The following is an 8,882-nucleotide window of genomic DNA, read 5'->3' on the forward strand; positions in this document are numbered from 1 at the left end:
CATCTGTGTCTTCAACTCTTTTGGAAATGACATTTACTGCCAGTGTAAAGGCTGAGTCGAAATAGAATCGGCCTGGTTCTGCAATGATCTCCAACCCATTGGCAGGTGGGAATAATTCATCCAGTGCTTTATTAATGACTTCTTAAAACTAAGAATGCAAAACACATTAGGTTAATGGATATTGCTGAGCTATTAATACTTCTGACATTTTCTTGACACTTTAAGATGTTCTGTAGCGATCAGTACCTCTGCCTTTGAGGTCTCTACCTGTGCTTCTATGAGGTACAAGAGAATGGTGATTCTAAATTGTGGTAGATAAACATTCAGAATGAAAAATACTAAGGATAGAGTTTGTGTGATATTCTAGACAACAAAAAAAAACCCAAATGCATATACAAAATATGTCGTCTTTATGCTGCTGATGAATTACTTTTCCTTGGAAACTCACCTCTCTTCTTAAGACAGTAACACGTAGTTTTACATTAAAATGATTAATTTTAGGCCAAACCAACAAGGTCCCCTTCGCAAACAAGAGAAAAGATGAAGGAAAGCAATAACGTGACCAGCATCTGAACAGAATGATGTCTGTTTCTTCACCAGGGCAGTCAGGGCTCTAACACATAACTAAATGTGCATATGCTTATTTATTCCAGATATTATCACAATTAAAAGGAACAACTCATGTAAGTTAAAATTCTGCCAACCAATGTTATGTTTGAATGTCCTAAGCACGTTCCCTCTGTATTGTACAGTGTTTTTATTAATAATACCTCCTCAAATTTCACTTAAATGAAGTCTTCTGTCCCAGGAAAGCCTCCAGCAATATCCAAGAGGCGCATCTGGAAGCCCGCTGAATTCTGCAAAGATATAATCTGTTTAAACTTGAGACTTTGCCATGTAGGGTTTAGCTGAGAAGGCTTCTGCTTTGTATATATTAATAACATTGTTTCAATAGTTTCCTGATTAGTTTGTGGGCTCAGTCACTCATTTCAAGTGATATTGAATACAACATTAACCCTTTAAAGCCGGTCAGAGTTGGCACGCTCTGTTTTGCATAACTATTTTTAAATCCCAGTAGATTTGCAACCACATAAGCTAGCTTTAACCCTAACTGTGATTCTTATAGCACAATTCCTAAAACTATTAATACTTATAGCAAAACCACTCACTGAGTTTGCAAAACTAAAAGCACAAACACTGCTTTGCACTCAGTTTGCAATTTTGTAACACACACTTTGCAAAACTGTAGGCACAATTCACTGCACAACACTCTTTTTGCACAACTTTAAACACAACTCACTGCTTACACTCAATTACCAAATTTCCAACACACTCCTAGCAAAATTAGTAAGAGTGAGAAGAGTGAGAATCAGAGGAGGCCGAGGGAGAGGACGTGGAGGTGAAGTTGGAGGAAGAGGACGTGGAGGTGAAGAAGCAAGAGGGTTAGAGGAAGTTAGAGGAAGAGGACAAGAAGGAGCAAGAAGAGGACGAGGAGGGGAAAGAGGAAGGGTAAGAAGAGTAAGAAACAGAATAACTGATGACATCAGAGCTACAATAGTGGACCATGTCATCAACCATGGAATGACCCTGAGGGAAGCTGGCCAACGGGTTCAGCCTAAACTGAGCCGCTACACTGTGGCAAGCATCATTAGGACATTTCGAAATGAGAATCGGTAAGTACTTTGTAGCACTGCCATACTCTAATGAGAAACACAACAGTACCATACATGCAAAAATACTGAAATTGTTACTTTACAGAATTGCTAGACATCCAGATGTTGGGGGCAGAGGCAGAATGTTCACTCCAGAGTAAGAGACCCATATAATGAACATGGTGATTGCCAATAATGCAATAAGACTGCGCGAAATACAGCAGCGCATAATTGATAATGACACCATCTTTCAAAATATACACAGTGCAAGCATTTCTGCACTAAGTCGTGTACTTGCGCGCCACAGAATAAGAATGAAGCAAATTTACAGAGTTCCTTTCGAGAGAAACACAGAACGTGTAAAGCAACTGCGATATGACTATGTGCAGGTAAGCTAGTGTCATTGGTTCTGAATTTGGAAGTGCATACTGTAGTGCTGTGCATGGGCCTGATGTGTTGCATTTGTTTTGTCTTGTCCAGAGAGTGATGGAACTAGAAGCAGATGCAATGGGACATGAGCTACTTTTTGTAGATGAGGCCGGTTTTAACCTCAGTAAAACCAGGAACATTATTGGACACCGTGCCATCATCAATGTCCCAGGACAATGTGGTGGTAACATAACCATGTGTGCAGCTATAAGCCAAAATGGTGTTGTTCACCATCATGCAACCATAGGCCCATACAACACTGCACACCTTATTGCATTCCTGGACACCTTGCATGACATGCTCACTGTTCAGAGACCAGAGCAGACCCAATATGTCATCATATGGGACAATGTTAGTTTCCATAGGGCTGCTTTGGTCCGCAACTGGTTTACAGACCACCCATCCTTCATGGCACTCAACCTCCCTCCATACTCTCCATTCTTAAATCCCATCGAGGAGTTCTTCTCTGACTGGCGCTGGAAAGTGTACGACCGTCATCCTCATCAACAGGTAGCCCTTTTACAGGCAATGGAGGAGGCATGTGGAGATATTGACCAGGCATTATGTCAGGCCTGGATACGGCATTCAAGGAAATATTTTCCCCGGTGCCTTGGACTGGAGGATATCGCATGCGATGTGGACGAAATTTTGTGGCCGGACGCAGAAAGACGACATGATGTAGGCTGATTGTCTTTTTTTTTTCCTTTTTTTCGTGAAATTCCTATTTTGTGTTCTGACTTTGTCTTGGTTTTGATGAGTGTGAATAAACACCAATACTTGAAGTTTGGATCCTTGTATGTTTACATGACACTATGACAAAAGTGTGACCTCAAATTGACATCTGTCATGGTCCGCGGCCCGGCGTCCGAGGTGCTGATGGGATGCCCACGCCCACTCGGCGTGGCTGTTAACTCCACACCTGCACCCCATCCCAGGCGATCATCAGGTGGACTATTTGATCCAGCCCAGCCTGCTGCTCCACGCCAGTCCGTAGTCGTCTCACAGCGGTAACGTACACCTGCGGGAAAGCGATTGTGAAAACTCATCTGTCTGACTAGCGCTAATTCTGTCCTGTGCACTCAGATAACAACTCGGCGTGTTTTTTGACCCACCTGCCCGTTCTGGAATTTATACATACATACATACATACATACATACATATTCAGTGGGGCAAAAAAGTATTTAGTCAGCCACCGATTGTGCAAGTTCCCCCACCTAAAATGATGACAGAGGTCAGTAATTTGCACCAGAGGTACACTTCAACTGTGAGAGACAGAATGTGAAAAAAAAAAATCCATGAATCCACATGGTAGGATTTGTAAAGAATTTATTCGTAAATCAGGGTGGAAAATAAGTATTTGGTCAATAACAAAAATACAACTCAATACTTTGTAACATAACCTTTGTTGGCAATAACAGAGGTCAAACGTTTACTATAGGTCTTTACCAGGTTTGCACAAACAGTAGCTGGTATTTTGGCCCATTCCTCCATGCAGATCTTCTCGAGAGCAGTGATGTTTTGGGGCTGTCGCCGAGCAACACGGACTTTCAACTCCCGCCACAGATTTTCTATGGGGTTGAGGTCTGGAGACTGGCTAGGCCACTCCAGGACTTTCAAATGCTTCTTACGGAGCCACTCCTTTGTTGCCCGGGCGGTGTGTTTTGGATCATTGTCATGTTGGAAGACCCAGCCTCGTTTCATCTTCAAAGTTCTCACTGATGGAAGGAGGTTTTGGCTCAAAATCTCACGATACATGGCCCCATTCATTCTGTCCTTAACACGGATCAGTCGTCCTGTCCCCTTGGCAGAAAAACAGCCCCATAGCATGATGTTTCCACCCCCATGCTTCACAGTAGGTATGGTGTTCTTGGGATGCAACTCGGTATTCTTCTTCCTCCAAACACGACGATTTGAGTTTATACCAAAAAGTTCTACTTTGGTTTCATCTGACCACATGACATTCTCCCAATCCTCTGCTGTATCATCCATGTGCTCTCTGGCAAACTTCAGACGGGCCTGGACATGCACTGGCTTCAGCAGCGGAACACGTCTGGCACTGCGGGATTTGATTCCCTGCCGTTGTAGTGTGTTACTGATGGTGACCTTTGTTACTTTGGTCCCAGCTCTCTGCAGGTCATTCACCAGGTCCCCCCGTGTGGTTCTGGGATCTTTGCTCACCGTTCTCATGATCATTTTGACCCCACGGGATGAGATCTTGCGTGGAGCCCCAGATCGAGGGAGATTATCAGTGGTCTTGTATGTCTTCCATTTTCTGATGATTGCTCCCACAGTTGATTTTTTCACACCAAGCTGCTTGCCTATTGTAGATTCACTCTTCCCAGTCTGGTGCAGGTCTACAATACTTTTCCTGGTGTCCTTCGAAAGCTCTTTGGTCTTGGCCATGGCGGAGTTTGGAGTCTGACTGTTTGAGGCTGTGGACAGGTGTCTTTTATACAGATGATGAGTTCAAACAGGTGCCATTCATACAGGTAACGAGTGGGGGACAGAAAAGCTTCTTACAGAAGACATTACAGGTCTGTGAGAGCCAGAGATTTTCCTTGTTTGAGGTGACCAAATACTTATTTTCCACCCTGATTTACGAATAAATTCTTTACAAATCCTACCATGTGAATTCATGGATTTTTTTTTTCACATTCTGTCTCTCACAGTTGAAGTGTACCTCTGGTGCAAATTACTGACCTCTGTCATTATTTTAAGTGGGGGAACTTGCACAATCAGTAGCTGACTAAATGCTTTTTTGCCCCACTGTATATGTACATATATATATATATATATATATATATATATATATATATATATATATATATATATATATATGTCGAAGAATCCATAGGCCCCTCATCCTATTCATGTAGCACCTTCCGCCGGGGTTACTTGTGTATTAGCATTCCAACAACGCCCTGTTTTCGTCTCTTGCCCACCAATGCCTTCTTGTTCCAGTAGCCCACTTTTCGTCAGGGTGCCCTGGTTCCTCAACACCTGCCTTCATATTTATCTGTCTCGCTCATGTCTGCGGTAGGCTTGCTTAGCATAGGGGGTCTAGCCTTAGGACCCTTACTGGATACAGACGCCCCAGGCAGGAATCGAACTTGCGATCCTCTGTTCCAAAGGCGTGTAGCCTAAACACTACGCTATCCAGATTCTTCGATACCTAACATCCACAATGACGGTGAAACAACTAGTAGCTCAGTGTTCCAACATTCGAAAGAAGGGACTGCTCTCACAGCTAGAGATTGACGAGGTACAACACAAATGCTACGGCAAGGAGGAGTCAGGACGCCAGGTCAGGGGGGAGATATCATCACCCCCACCCGAGATTGGGTACATAGCCCCAAGTGCGATAGGAGAAGGATCGTTGAGTGCGAGAGGAACTGACCTGAAAAATAGGATCATGGCCAAGCTTGAAACCTGGATCCCCCGTAGCCGGTTACCAAGATTACGTGAAGTACCCTCAGAAGGTCTGCTAGATGATGTTAATGCAGCACTACGGACGATACCTACAACCACGATTACCGACACTAACAAGCTGATCTACAATACGGCAGCAGTGATCAGTGAGATGCTTGGCTACAAGTTGAACAGCGACAAGGGGCAGTACCCTCCATGGAGAAGGAGGCTAGAGGGCAAGATCAAAGTAGCACGGAGGGAGGTTAGCCAACTAACGGAGTTGCAGAAAGGTGCGACAAATAAGGTGCCTAAGAAATACAGCAAGCTGTCCATACCTGAGGCCTTGGAAACTGCCAAGCAAAGACTCACAGCCTTGGCCAGCCGCTTGAGGAGGTACACCAGAGAGATAGAAGGCAGGAGAATAAACCAGCTGTTCTCCACAGAACCAGCAAAGGTGTACTCTCAGTGGCAAGGGAACAATAAGAGAACAGCACCACCAAGGCTGGAGACGGAGCAATACTGGAAGAGCATATGGGAGAAGGATGCAACCCATAACAGCAATGCTCAGTGGCTAGGGGATCTGAGGGCAGACCACAGTGACCTCCCTGAACAGGGTCCAGTAACCATCACAGTGGCAGATATCCAAGAAAGGGTCTCCAGTATGAAGAGTTGGACAGCACCAGGGCCCGACATGGTTCACGCCTACTGGCTGAAGAAGCTGACTGCACTCCACGAGCGTCTGGCAGCACAAATGAACCAGCTGCTAGTTAACGAGAGACACCCGGAATGGCTAACCGAAGGCCAGACGGTCCTGATCCCCAAGGACCCCAAGAAGGGACCGGTCCCCTCCAACTACCGACCAATAACCTGCCTCAGTACTACATGGAAGCTCCTGTCAGGCATCATATCGGCTAAGATGAACAGGCACATGGGTCAATACATGAGCGGGACACAGAAAGGAATTGGCAAGAATACCAGAGGCGCAAAACACCAGCTACTGGTAGACAGAACAGTCAGCCAAGACTACAAGACCAGACTGACCAACCTGTGCACGGCCTGGATTGATTACAAGAAGGCCTATGACTCAATGCCCCACAGCTGGATACTGGAATGCCTAGAATTGTACAAGATCAATGGGCCTTCATCAGGAACTCAATGGGGATGTGGCGTACAACACTAGAGGCCAACTCCAAGCCCATAGCACAAGTCACCATCAAGTGCGGGATCTACCAAGGAGATGCTCTGTCCCCACTGCTGTTCTGCATAGGCCTGAACCCCCTCAGTGAGATCATTAACAAGACTGGCTACGGATACCGACTACAGAACGGAGCAGTTGTCAGCCACCTCCTGTACATGGATGACATCAAGCTGTATGCCAAGAGTGAACGAGACATCGATTCACTGATCCACACTACCAGGCTATACAGCAATGATATTGGAATGTCGTTCGGACTGGAGAAGTGTAGTCGGATGGTAACAAAGAGAGGAACAACCTCCTTCTAAACGTCAGTAAGACAAAGGAGCTGATAGTGGACTTCAGCACTAAGCAGGAGAGGAACTACCAGACCCCTGTCATCAACGAGTGCCCAGTGGAGAGAGTGGACAGCTTCAAATACCTCGGAGTTCACATCACGCAGGACCTGTCATGGTCCTGTCACATCAACACCATGGTGAAAAAGGCCCGTCAGCGTCTCTACCACCTCAGACGCTTGAGAGACTTCCAACTGCCCTCCAAGGTGCTCAGGAACTTTTACTCCTGCACCATAGAGAGCATCCTGGCGGGAAACATCTTAACCTGGTTCGGAAACAGCACCATGCAGGACAGACGAGCTCTACAGAGGGTTGTGCGGTCAGCTGAGCGCACCATCCGCTCCGAGCTCCCTGACCTGCACTCAATCTACAGCAGGCAGTGCTGGACCAAGGCCAGGAAGATCGTGAAGGACCTCAGCCATCCCAACAACAGCCTGTTCTCTCTGTTGAGGTCAGGAAAGCGATTCCGCTCCCTGAAGACCAACACAGAGAGACTGAGGAGGAGCTTCTTCCCGCAGGCGATACGGTCTCTCAATCACACCACCACACAGTACTGACCCACACATATAGTTCTTACACACACACTGGACATTCTGGACATTGTTTTCACTTCATCACTTAAATCACTTTAAGCATATTTGCACTGCAGAAGACATAATGTGGATTGCACAACACTGGACATTATATTCTTCATTTCCAGTTAATACTTGTACAGCTGCTGTTATTGTGTATATATTTATTTATATTTCTTTATACATTCTTATATAGTTCTATATTGTGTATTTTGTTGTACAGTTATTTTATTTTCAACTTTAATTTATATATTTTATCTTATTCTTTCCCAGTTAAATTTACCCTTCATTCTAATTTGTGTTGTACAGTTATTTCCTTTTTAACCTTAATTTATATTTTATTCCTTCCTAGTAAAATTTACCCTTTTTAATTTTTCATATTTATTTCCTATCTTATTCATAGCCTTTTCCTTTTTTTGTTTTCTTTAGGTCACGAGCAGTTGTCCAAGCATTTCACTGCATATCGTACTGTGTATGACTGTGTACATGACAAATAAAATTTGAATTTGAATTTGAATTTGAGAGGGAAGGTAGTCAGAACTGAGGGGATTGAACTACCAGAAGGCAACATTGCAGACATAGAGGACAGTTACAAGTACCTGGGGATCCCGCAGGCGAATGGGAACCATGAAGAGGCCGCTAGAAAAGCTGCAACCACCAAGTACCTGCAGAGGGTCAGGCAAGTCCTGAGGAGTCAGCTGAATGGTAAGAACAAGATCCGGGCCATCAACACCTACGCCCTGCCCGTGATCAGGTACCCTGCTGGGGTAATAGGCTGGCCAAAGGAGGAGATAGAAGCCACTGACATAAAGACAAGAAAGCTCCTTACCATGCATGGAGGGTTTCACCCCAAGTCCAGCACCCTGAGGCTGTACGCTAAGCGGAAGGAAGGGAGCCGGGGACTGGTGAGTGTCAGCACCATAGTCCAGGATGAGACAACGAACATCCAAGAATACATTGGGAAGATGGCCCCAATTGACAGCGTGGTCAGTGAATACCTCAGGCAGCAGAAACCCAAGAAAGAGGCGGGAGACGAGGAACCATCATGGAAGGACAGGCCACTGCACGGTATGTACCACCGGCAGATAGAGGAGGTGGCTGATATCCAGAAATCCTACCAGTGGCTGGACAAAGCTGGACTGAAAGACAGCACAGAGGCACTAATCATGGCAGCACAAGAACAAGCTCTGAGCACAAGATCCATAGAGGCTGGGGTCTATCACACCAGGCAAGACCCCAGGTGCAGGCTGTGTAAAGATGCCCCAGAGACAATCCAGCACATAACAGCAG

Source organism: Aulonocara stuartgranti, assembly GCF_965226115.1.
Source record: "Aulonocara stuartgranti genome assembly, chromosome: 4".
Lineage (NCBI taxonomy): Eukaryota > Metazoa > Chordata > Actinopteri > Cichliformes > Cichlidae > Aulonocara > Aulonocara stuartgranti.